This window comes from Arvicola amphibius, chromosome 10 (genome assembly GCF_903992535.2).
Source record: "Arvicola amphibius chromosome 10, mArvAmp1.2, whole genome shotgun sequence".
In the NCBI taxonomy this organism is placed as follows: domain Eukaryota; kingdom Metazoa; phylum Chordata; class Mammalia; order Rodentia; family Cricetidae; genus Arvicola; species Arvicola amphibius.
In genome coordinates, this window is record NC_052056.1 from 38,501,183 (window position 1) to 38,513,752 (window position 12,570).

A 12,570-nucleotide genomic window follows, 5' to 3' on the forward strand; every position below is an offset into this window, starting at 1 on the left:
AATCAATTTTGTTAGATATTAGTATTGCCACACCCACTTATTTCTTTGGTCCATTTGATTGGAAAACCTTTTCCCAACCCTTTACTCTGAGGTAGTGTCTGTCTTTAAGTTTGAGGTGTGTTTCTTGTAAACAGCAGAATGTTGGGTCCTGATTTCGTATCCATTCTCTTAGCCTGTGCCTTTTTATAGGTGAATTGAGCCCATTGATATTAAGTGATATTAAAGACCAGTGGTTGTTCATAGGAATATCCTTCTTTAGGTTGGGAAAGTTTTCTTATATAATTTTGTTGAATATATTTTCTGGGCCTTTGAGTTGTAACTCTTCTCCTTTTACTCCTATTATTCTTAGGTTTGGTCTTTTCACAGTATCTCAGATTTCCTGGATGTTTTGTGTTAAGAATTTGTTGGATTTGTTTTGTTCTTTAATCTGTGAGTTTATTTCCTCTATAGTATCTTCAGTGTCTGAGATTCTTTCTTCTATCTCTTGTATTCTGTTGGTAATACTTGTCTCTGCAGTTCCTGTTCATTTACCCAGATTTTCCATATCCAGCCTTCCCTCGGTTTATGTTTTCTTCATTACCTCCATTTCATTTTTCAAGTCTTGAACTGTTTCCCTAATCTGTTTGATTGCTTTTTCTTGTTTTTCTTGTTTTTCTTGGGTATCTTTGAGAGATTTATCCATTTCCTCAATCTTTTTGTTTGTCAACTATTTCTTCATGGCAGTTTTTCACCTCCTGTTTAAGGTCCTCTAATATTTTCATAATGTTCCGTTTAAAGATGATTTCTTCTATTTCTTCTGGAGTAGGGTGTTCAGTTCTTGTTTTGTGATCCCTTGTTTCTGGTGATGTCATGTTGCCTTTCAGGTTGTTGGAGGAATTCTTGCATTGGCGCCTGCCCATCTCTTTCTTCAAAGGGAGCTAGGAGAGTCTTGGTGTCTTTTTTCCAGTCTGCTGTGACTGACTCTCTGGGTAGATCTCCTCAGTGCAGGAGCAGGAACTGTTCCTGTCCCTCTGGATTAAACTCCTCAGCACTGAAATAGGGATACCTGGTATTCCAGGGCCACCTCAGACACAAGGGCGGACGTGGGGGCAGGGCAGGGCAGGGTCAAGTGGAACAGAAAAATCCTGCAGCAGGAGCTGGGGTGGGGGGCTGTGCTCTCTTCCGGGACAGTCTGCCCCGGGATAGCACACACTCACCCGCCTGGATGAAACTCCTCAGCACTAAAACAGGGATACCTGGTATTCCTCCTCAGACACACTGGGGGACGTGGGGGCAGGACAGGACAGGGTCAAGTGGAACAGAGAAATCCTGCAGCAGGAGCTGGGGTCCAAAAAGCTTTTAAGGAAGATGTAGAACTCTATCCCAGAGCCCACACATTAGTGAGAACACTGGCCCCTTCTGGGAACTTTTTCTGGGATCATAAAGATGAACAGAAGAAATATTAAAATGAGAGCGTACATGGCAGGTGAAGCCGACTGGAAAGAGGTTCTACTCACAAAGCCAAGGCATTCCTGTTGAAACAGAAGTCTGGGTGACTGGAAAAACAACAAAACAAACAACCAAATCAAAGGAAAATAGGGTTTCGTGTAACACAGTATCAAAAAGTAGACGGAACAGACTAAATGCCCCAACTGGTAGCAGGCAACTCCACAACCTATTGTGATAGGTCCTTCCAGCATCAACCAGATTTCTTCTCATGTTTTCTCGTTTATTTTTTTGTTTTGTTTTGTTTTGGCCTTTTGGGTTTTTTTTTGTTTTGTTTTGTTTTTTAAGTAGATGTGGTGACTTTAACAAGAGTCTAACAGGTGGGTAGGCAGGCAGGCTTCAATCATTGGTTTCGGGATCTGGCTGTGCCATGTAGGTATCCAACTCAGCATCCAGGTGTCCTTTAGTTTTCGACATGTACGCATCCAATTGGTTGTCCAGCTGCTCCTTGGTCAACACAGGGCGAGTGAGGGCACCTCTCCCTCGGCCACGGCCTCAGCCTCCAAAGCCCCATCTTCCCCGACCTATCATACCCCGACCTCTACCACCGATTCCACCATGACCCATAGCTCCACGCCCTAGGCCCCCTCTCCCAGGACCTCCACGATCTCGAACACCACCTCTTCTTAACGAGCTACGGCTCGTCCACCTCAGAGCAGGTTTTGACCTCGCAGAGACATCCTGCCCCTAAGCAGAGTTCTGGTGGCATGTCCCCCACGTAGTCCTCCTCCTCGGGACAAGCCTCTCTGGATTATGGGTAGGCCTCTTCCTCCAATTGCTCCCCTGGCCAGAGCACCTATGGGTCGGCCTAAACGTGCCTGGATGTTACTCTTACCCAGGCACTGCTTTAAGCTCTTCTGCTTAAGTTTTAATGCTGCCTGGATAGAGGGTCTATTCTCCATCTGCTGGGCCAGTCTTCTGTTTCTGGCACTGGCTAGCTGCTGCTGCTGCTGTATTGAAGCCCGAATATTCACTGGCATCGGCTGTTTGTTCTTCAGCATATTAGTAAAGTGCTCATTTAGAGACATCTTGGTGGTGCTTTTTAGCACAACTTTCGGTGCCGACTGAGCAGCCATCTTCAAATCCCAAGAATCGAAGGAGATGGACGCCAGCGCTCCTCCCCGGGCTGCCACCACGGCTGCGGCGGGTTGGCCGAGGCCGGCCCAACCTGAGCTGATGGGGCCCGCTCGGGTCAACTAGCTAGGCTCGGGCTGGGTACCTAGTCGGCCGGTCCTCCCGTTCGTCGGGCCTGCCCTTTTCTTCCCTTCGTTTGTGCCACCAGGGCCGGCGCCGCCAACTCCCACTTGGTCGTTGCTTCTCTTCTAATGCTGGCTGCCATCTATTCCTACAAATACTTCTTGGTTACCTTGGATTTTTTCCTATTCCACAGGACCATCAGATGTAGCTCTATTGTTGTCTTCTTTTTATTTTAAAGTCTCAAATGCCAAGAAAATCCTGATTTTCATGGTTTGCCTTTAACTGTGTATTAGTCCAAGGTTTGTAGGATAGCTTCCTACGTATTGTTAATATTGTCCATGTTTTTCTGCTCACTGTCTAATTTGTCTGTTTCTTTGCTATGATAGCTTTCAAAGAAATTGAAAAACATATTGCTATTGCTTCTGTCTTCTGAAAAATTTTGCCAATTCAATGATACTTTAAAAATTAGCGTTTGAAATTCTTTTTTGTGTTAAAGTGGAAATTCAGAGGAAATATGGTAGGTATTCAAGGCAAATGAGAAAGTCAAAAGAACTAAGAATGCCAACCCCATTGCTTAAGTAAATGTTTTCCCCCTTCAGTTGGATAAGACTTCGGCAGAGATGGAGGACTTTGTCCTGATGAAGCAGCAGCTTCAAGAAAAGGAAGAAGTCATTAGCACTTTGCGGACTCAGCTCAGCCAGACACAAGCAGAGCAAGCTGCACAGGTAGGATGATGGCGCCTCCATTAGGATAAAATCCATGGGGTCCAGAAAGGTGCAGGTGGCAAGTCAATCCCAGCAGTCACTTGAAAGCTTGGTAGGTGAAAGTGTGGTAGCTAGGATATTAAAGCCAAGCCTAGGAGGGTGTGGCGGAAGAAGCTAGAAGTATGGTAAGTGGTTCATATCTTAGTAGGAAACACCAGAACCCCTCAAAAATGCCATTTATGTTGGTGAACTTGCCATAGCTTTATGATGGCTGATTTTATTCCTTAGGTCCAGATACTCCATTTTAATAGCACACAGAGATTCTGTATTTTAGGAATGGGCCCATGGCCAAACTCAAAGGAAACAGATAGATAAAAGAAAAGAAATAAAATTATTAGCTCCATTCTCTTCTGATTAAAATCATGTTAGGAAGATACATCTTAACTTTCAAGTTACTTAATGAACATAGAATAAAGACGTGGAGAGGGTATGAGGCTTCTTGCTAATGACTTTAGTATGCAGCGTTCTTCTTCATGGTCATTCTGAAGCCAGAACCAGCCTGTTTGTGCCGGCTCCCTCAACTCTGTTTTTCTCAGTTTCCCGTAGTTCTCCTTCCAGGATGCTTTTGTGCCATGCCACATTTTCATCCCGGAGGTCTTTGCACGCAACACGCAACTGATCTTAGCCATCAGACATATTGATACCAGAGGTGTCTTCCATGTAGGAATGGCCAACAGTTGGGCACACAGAATTATATACCTAGAAATTGATAATCTTATCCTATTAGCTTCTGTTGGAGCTTTCACACTTTATACATAGTGTAGGATAGGAAAATGTTACACAATTTTTATTCTTTTAAGTTACTTAAAACAAAGGCAACCAAAGCATATAAATATGTTAACAGATCCATTGTGGAGCAAGCCACTCCAAACAAAATACCAAAGGCCAAGTGTGATAACAGAAACCATTGCCCTAGCATGCAGAAGACTGAGGTGTACAGATCATGGGTTTGACACCACTGTTGGCTACATGGCAAGTTCCAGGCTAGCCCAGGCTACACAGTGAGACCTATCTCAAAAAATAAAATTGATAAAAGTAGCATCAGCTTTAATGTATTTTGTGAACATGGTATTTATAGAAACGTATACAGAAAAAAAGAGGGGATTTAAACAGAACCCTGAGAGCTAGGTAACACTCTAGACAAGCCATGTTCTTGTGGGGAAGACAGAGAAGATCCCTGAGAGCTAGGTAACACTCTAGACAAGCCATGTTCTTGTGGGGAAGACAGAAGAATAGAGCAGGGTGCTCTTGGCTATAGCAAGGTGCTATTGGCGAGGAGAGTGATCACTGGTAGAGTCACAGTGGGACCTTGATTAGGAGGTAGCAACTCCAATAGTTATTCATGCTGACAGAAACTGTGTCACCAATGGAGGGAAATAACATCTAAGAGATTCATAAAGATTAGACTTCTTCATTTATTTGTGTCCTAATGTTTGGAATTCTTTGTCCTAAACCAACACAAGTTTAGGAGTGCTTGTGTATTTCAAAGGAGTCTTTACAAAATTGTGGGTTTTGTAACCTGAAATTTATTTATTCAACTTTGGGGGGGAGGGTGAGACAGGGTTTCCCTGTGTAAAGTTTATTCAACTTTTTAATTCTAATTTTTCTTTATCTGTGAATTTATACATGTATAGACAGGTATGAAATATGATCATATCCACTCCAATTTCCCTCCTCTAGCTCTCCCCACATCTCCAATCCATATCTAATACCCCCTATCCAATTTCTTGTCTTTTTCCTTTTTTGATAACCGCATAAGTCAATTAGTGTTACTGTTATGTGCATGGGTGTGGGGCCACCTATTGTAGCACAGGTAACCTACCAGTGGAAAAACTCTCAAGAAAGAATGACTCCCTCCCCACATATCCATCAGGTGCTGACAGCTCCCTATTAAGGGGTGGGGCCTGGAGAGCTCCCACCCATTGAGGCTGGAATTCTCCCAGGCTTGTTTTTTTTTTTTTTTTTTTTTTTTTTTTTTCTTTTTTTGGTTTTTTCGAGACAGGGTTTCTCTGTAGCTTTTTTAAAGCCCGTCCTGGAACTAGCTCTTGTAGACCAGGCTGGCCTCGAACTCACAGAGATCCGCCTGCCTCTGCCTCCCGAGTGCTGCAGGCTTGTTCTTGTACAGGGCAGGAACCACAGCTGAACTGAATGACAGTCTTGTCACATCCAGAGGCCAGAACTTCACAGCACTCCTGTATCCTTTGGCTCTTAATGCTCTTCCCGCCTTTCCTGTGACATCCCCTGAGCCTCGGCAGGGATGGAGGGTGGTATGGTGAAGATGTCCTGATTAGTTGATCATTCTATTGAGTGCCATTGTTAGGTGTGGTATATACAGTCAGCCTTGCTCTCAACCAGTAATCCTAAATGGTCTTTGTGAGCAGTGTAGCTTCTTAACAGGAGTGTTGTTATTGTATGTTCATCCATGTCTCCAGGCTCAGGGAATGGATGCCACGTGTAGACCCAAAGAGGTACAGTTTTAGAAATAGGAAATGCAGAATCTTATAGCCAGAGGCCGTCTGACAGAGAACCATTAAAACTTAAGTCCCGAGAGTGCCTGCTAGTAGAATAAGTCACTCTCAGGAATAGGACAGATTTTTTTTTCCTGCCAAGGCCTCAAGTGATGGAAAAGGATTAGGAAGGATAGTCTGCCTTATTCCGAGTCTCCTGATGGCTGGGGGTAGCTCAGCTGGTAAAGCTCTTACTGTGCCATGCCAGACCCTGAGTTTGAGCCCCAGCACTCTAGAAGCCTGGACATGCTGACTCAGGCTTGTAATCTTGGCCCTGGAGAGACAGATAGGTCCTTGGGGCTGGATGGCCAGCCAGCTAGCCTACCTGGGGAGCTCCGAGCCTTCCTCAGAAAATGAGGTAGGTAACTTGTTTGGAACAACACTTACCATTGACATCTGGCTTATATATATATATATATATATATATATGCAGGTGTACATATGTAGACCCACCATGTGCACACATGCATACACATATATACATACACAAGTCTCCTGCTTTAAATGTTAATGTCAACTAAAACACCTTCATAGGAACACCTAGAATAACATTTGGCCAAAGAGCTGGGTAACATGATCCAGCCAAGTTACCACACAAAATGAATCATCAAACTTACATCCAATACCTTTTCATGGAGCCACTGAGGCCTTGTTCACAAAGCTGTCAAAGGAGATTTAATTTAGAAAAATTGCAATATTATTTAGTTAAAAATAATAAGACTTATACTAAAAATGGATCTTATTTGTTCAAGAGAATACTTAAAAATATTCCTTAAAGGGTTGCCAATGATTTCTAGTGAAAACAAGCTAACATAGCTTTAAAAAAATATCAACAGGGGCTGGAGAGATGGCTCAGAGGTTAAGAGCATTGCCTGCTCTTCCAAAGGTCCTGAGTTCAATTCCCAGCAACCACATGGTGGCTCACAACCATCTGTAATGGGGTCTGGTGCCCTCTTCTGGCCTGCAGGCATACACCAGACAGAATATTGTATACGTAGTAAATAAATAAATATTTAAAAAATATCAACACAGATAAGAAAAATGGGCGTCTAGTAAGAAAATGAAAAACAGCCCGGTGGTGGTAGTGCATGCCTTTAATCCTAGCACTTGGGAGGCAGAGGAGGTGGATCTCTGTGAGTTCGAGGCCAGCCTGGTCTATAAGAGCTAGGTCCAGGACAGCTGTTACATAGAGAAACCCTGCCTCAAAAAAAAAAAAAAAAAAAAGAAAAGAAAAGAAAAGAAAGAAAGAAAGACAGACCGACCAAAGAATCAGAAAATAAGTAGCGAACAGTAGTGAGGAAAAGGAATTTTAAAACATAGAAATTGCTTAGAGGAGCCAACTGGTAATGTTCCTCGAGATCACAGAGATGAACTAGGAAAGATTCAGAGAAGAAGGAAGTCAGTGAAGAGGGAGAAAGGAGAGTGGGAGCAGCCAGAGAGAGCAAAGTTCCCCTTCTCTGTCCTCTTGGGATGGACGACTTGATTCTTCAGTCAGAAAGTGGGCTGAGCTCCAGCTATTGCAGGGTGTGAGGGAAGAGAATGGAAGGGTGGTATGAAAGGAGGTTACGAAAGAGGAAATAAAAGCCCTTAGCTGATCGAACAAAAGCAGTTGGTTACTCTAAACCCTGCCAGGAATGATTTTGCTCTAGACCTCCTGTCTGTAGCGATGGAACATGGGAATGTAACATGAAGAAGCTACAGAGTGGGTTCCCCTGTGTCCAGTACTGAGGCTAGTTCAAGCTCTATGAATTATGAGAGAAAAAAATTATAAATTATCAAGAAAGTACTTGAGAAGAATGATGCGATTATAGACAGGTACTGCCATACCTGGCATCTACATAGGTGCTGGGGATCTAAACTCAGGTCCTCACGCTTCCTAAGCAAGAACTGTTTCCAGTGAGCCACCTCCATATCCCCCATGCCTGTGTTTGTGTGCATCTGTATATGGTGTGTGTGCGTGTGTGTGCATGTCTGTGCCCATGCCTGTGTGTGTGAAGAGAAATCACTTGTCAGGTTTCTTCCTTGGTTTCTCTCCATTGTATTTTTTAAGGCAGGGTTTCTTACTGATCCTAAACTAACTACTTCATGAGACTCACTAGTTTTCTTCCCCAAGCAAACATCCATGGAGATGGCATGAACTGAGTAGCCTAACCTAGGAATCTGTAATGACTGGTCTCATTGCCACACCAGCCCATCCTGCCATGCCCAGGCACTGGCAGAGCTTGTTTTGCGCTTTTTGATCCTGGCAACTCATCTGCATCTGCTTGTTTGGTAATCAACTTGTTAGTGTTGATGCTTATTCTGTTTACTTGTACAACTATCTTGTTTCAGTAAATTGATTAGGAAAAGAAATCTCATAACTTACTCCTTGGTATGGGGTGGAGTGTTTAATTCATTGCCTGCTTTTTTAAAAGCAGTTTTTAGGAGAAATAACTAGGCGTTTTAACTTAGAAGAAGAATATTTTTTGTATGGGAAATATCTAGAAAATTGATTCCAAGTTTCCTTGGACCTTTTGACTAAAAAGACACCTCAGAGTGGAGCTGACTGAATCCTACACATTCAGTGTCGGAGATGCAGAGTTTTACAAATTTTAGTAGTTTTGTGGTAAAAAACTAAAAAAGAAGTTTGAACCAGAAGGTTGCAAGTTTTAGAAAAATCATGAAGTGCTAGTTTGTAGTGGCTATTTTTAATGCTTTCTGAAATATTTGGTTAAGGTCTTCCTTGGTGTTTCTTTAGTTTCTGTTTTCATAGGTCAGCACAGCTGATGTTACTCAGTTCAACAAGAGCAATAATGCCAAAGAAAGTGGACCAGACATCCCAGAGAATGCTGGGGATGGAGACTCGGCAGCACCTGTAAAAGGAGCAGTGGGGAGCAGCCCGCCCAGGGCAGGTGGTGGGGAACGCTGGGAGCCAGAACTGGAGGGCAAGACAGCAGCCCTTGAAAAGGAAAAGGAACAACTTCAAGAGAAGCTTCACGAAGCTTTAACTTCCCAGAAGGTGATTTTTTTAAAAAGGCACGAGAGAGAGAGACTTCTAAAGGAGTAGCTCAGGAAACAGGAGGACACTTATAGTCTCCTTCAGAAGCAATTTGATGAGCAGAGTAAGGAAAATGAGACCATTGGGTGTAGTATGGGGCTGTGGTGGGCTGTATCCAGCCATTCAGCTCCTGGTCACCCGGCTAGCTTTACCGAGAAATAATTACACAGAAACTGTATTCTTTTAAACATTGCCTGACCCATTAGTTTCAGCCTCTTACTCACATCTTGACTAATCCATATCTAATAATCTATGTAACGCCATGAATGGTGTCTTACCTGGAAAGATTCAGCATGTCTGACCTGGCGGCTGGCTTCATCGCATCTGTCCCTGAGGAGAGGCACGGCAGTCTGCTTCAGAGAGGCGAGGCATGGTGATTTATCTCACTTAGGAGAGGCGTGGCATCTGACTGAGCTATCTACCTCACTTCCTTCTTCCTGTTCTGTCTACTCCACCCACCTAAGGGCTGGCCAAGGCAGTTTCTTTATTAAAACAGAAGACCCTCCCACATCAATTGGGGACCAGCTAAGGCAACTCCAGATTGAAACGAGGGAGTCTGTGGACAGAAAGTTCCCAGGCACTGGCCAGCGAGAACTTGGTCTTCCCACTGAAGGCTTAGAAGAGGTTTCACTTGAAGACGGAGGACCAGCAGCCCATACAGGCTGCTGCAGATCTGACCTACACACAACTCAGCCTGCTTGCCCTGGAGATGCAGGAGCTCTCCAGGTTACCGTTTCTGTTGCCCAGATTAAGGCCCAGCTGAAAGAAATGGAGGGTGAGAAAGAAGAGCTGGAATTGAAAATTAGTTCTACAACAAGTGAGCTGACCCAAAAATCAGAAGACGTATTTCTGTTACAAGAGCACATAAGTAAACAGGGTTTAGAAATCCAGAATTTGAAGGCAGCCTCCCATGAAGCCGAGGCCCACACGGAAAGCCTGCAGCAGGAATTGGAAAGCAGCCAACTCAAACTTGCTGGCCTGGAACATCTGAAAGCATTACAGCCTGAACTAGATGAACTGCAAATGCACACGCAGCAGAAGGAAGAAGAGGTCAGCTACCTGTCTGGACAGCATAGTGAGAGAGAACAGACCCTCACCAAAGTCCAGGCAGAGATGATGGAACAGGAGCATTTGATCAGGGCCCTGCACACACAGCTGGAAATGCAGGCTAAGGAGCATGAGGAGAGGCTAAAGCAATTCCAGGTGGAACTTTGTGAGCTAAAGCAGAAGTCAGAAGAAGAGGGCAAGGAAGAAGCTAAAGCAAAGCAGCAGATACAGAGGAAACTGCAGGCTGCTCTCATCTCCCAAAAGGAGGCGCTGAAAGAAAATAAGACAATGGGAATTGTCTTCAGCTAGAAATACTGTGGCACACCTGACCAAGTCTCTCGCAGATGTGGAAAGCCAGGTTTCTGTTCAAAATAAAGAGAAAGGAAAGTTAGCCCTTCTTCAGGAAGAAAGAGAAAAACTCGTTGTAGAAATGGACAAGTCTTTACTCGAAAACCTCTCAGTGGCTCTTGTGAAAGCCTGAAACTAGCTCTGGAGGGACTTACCGAGGTAAAGGAAAAACTGATGAAGGAACTTGAATCTCTGAGATGCTCTAAGATTGCAGAGAGCACCAAGTGGCAAGAGAAGCACTGGGAGCTGCAGAAGGAGCATGAAGTTCTGCAGTCCTACGAGAACGCGAGTAGAAAGGATCCAGCACAGGGTGGAAAGTGTGAGGCAAGAGAAGCAAGAATTATATGGGAAGTTACGAAGCACAGAGACAGAAAAAAGGGAGATGGAAAAGCAGCTGCAGGATGCGGAACAGGAAATGGAAGAGATGAAAGAAAAGATGAAAAAGTTTGCCAAATCTACACAACAGAAGATCCTCGAGCTGGAGGAAGAAAACGACCGGCTTAGAGCAGAGGCTTAGCCTCTAGAAGGAGCCAAGGAAAGCATGGATGCTCTTCTTCCTGCGAATTCCAGCCTGAAGGAGGAACTAGAAAGGGTACAATTAGAGTATAAAACCCTTTCTAAGGAGTTTGATGCTTTAATGGCAGAGAAAAACATTCTGAACCTTAAAAAGTACATGAGTGACTTAGAAGAAGAAAAGCAGCAGTTGGTTAAGGAGAAAACCAAGGTGGAGTCAGAAATACGGAAGGAGTATTTAGAGAAGATACAAGGTGCCCAGAAAGGACCTGGCAATAAGAGCTATGCAAAGGAGCTTCAGGAGCTGCTGAAAGAAAAGCAGCTCGAGGTAAAGCAGCTGCAGAGGGACTGGATTAGGTACCAGGAGAGGATCAGCACTCTGGAGAAGACGGTTAAGGCCTTAGAGTTTGTTCAGACTGAATCCCAAAAGGATCTGGACGTGACCAAAGGAAATCTGGCGCAAGCAGTTGAGCATCGCAGAAAGGCACAAGAGGAACTATCTAGCTTCAAGGTGCTGCTCGATGACACGCAAAGCAAAGCTGTGAGAGTGCTAGCGGACAACCTCCGACTGAAAAAGGAACTTCAGTCAAACAAAGAAGCCGTCAAAAGCCAGATGAAGCAGAAAGATGAAGATCTGGTGCGAAGACTGGAGCAGGCGGAAGAAAAGCACGTGGACGAGAAGAAGAACATGCGAGAGAAATTGGACACTTTGCACGGAGAGAAGGTCCGCATGGAAGACACGCTTGCAGAGATCCAGGTCACCCTGTCCCAGAAAGACAAAGCAATGAAACAGCTGCAGGAGAGCCTGGACAGCACTGTGGCTCGGCTCGCAGCCTTTACTAAGAGCATGTCATCCCTCCAGGATGACCGTGACAGGGTGATCGAGGAAGCCAAGAAATGGGAGCAGAAGTTTGGTGATGCCATTCAAACCAAGGAAGAAGAGATCAGACTAAAAGAGGAGAATTGCGTGGTTCTAAAGGATCAGCTGCGACAAATGACCACCCGTGCAGAAGAATTGAAGATCAATATCTCCAGGTGAGCAAGAAGCCTTTTTTCCTCCAGAGATAATTGTGAAGGCAAAACCTTTAAGCTGTATTTATTTAATTAGAATTACACAAGCAACTTTTGTTTCAAATTCCCTTAGAATGTATATCCTCTTTTCCTTCTGACATTTTTTGTCATTTTTGTGACTTGTTACAATTTGTATTAGCATAAAATCATTAATATAAAACCACTGATGTGTTTTCCCCCATATCTCTGTTGAGATGACCTAAGTTTCTCTTAATTTTTATATCGGGATTCTTGACAACCTGCCTACTGTCGAGATTTCCACCAGCTTACTCCCAAAGGACTGCTTTGCTGTCCTAAGTGACCTTGTCCTCTCCACCACAGTTGGTATCAGCTCTACTCTGTATGCCAGTTAGAAATACCATCCTCACACTCTTAAAGATCGCCTTTCAAGTTCAGGAACTGACATCGCCCCGCCCTCAGGACTCCTCCCTTTTGTTTTCTCACTGCTGCTTTTGCTGGGCTTGCAGCTGTAGAGAAGCCCACCATGACCTGTCTGGAGCAAGGCAGAATGAAATGGTGGGGCTGGGGCTGAGTTCCTTCTCAGCGTCTCAAACTGATCACAGTTTCATGATTCAAATCTCTGTCATGTAGCTGTATGCTA

General features: G+C 44.2%; 1 protein-coding gene and 1 pseudogene across 1 annotated transcript in view; one reads left to right on the top strand and one right to left on the bottom strand.

Moving 5' to 3' along the window:
- Hcls1 (hematopoietic cell-specific Lyn substrate 1) overlaps positions 1 to 12,570 on the top strand; it is a 69,550-nt gene that overhangs the window by 11,694 nt on the left and 45,286 nt on the right. The gene's annotated exons all lie outside the window — the stretch shown is intronic.
- LOC119824645 lies at positions 1,825 to 2,578 on the bottom strand (annotated as a pseudogene).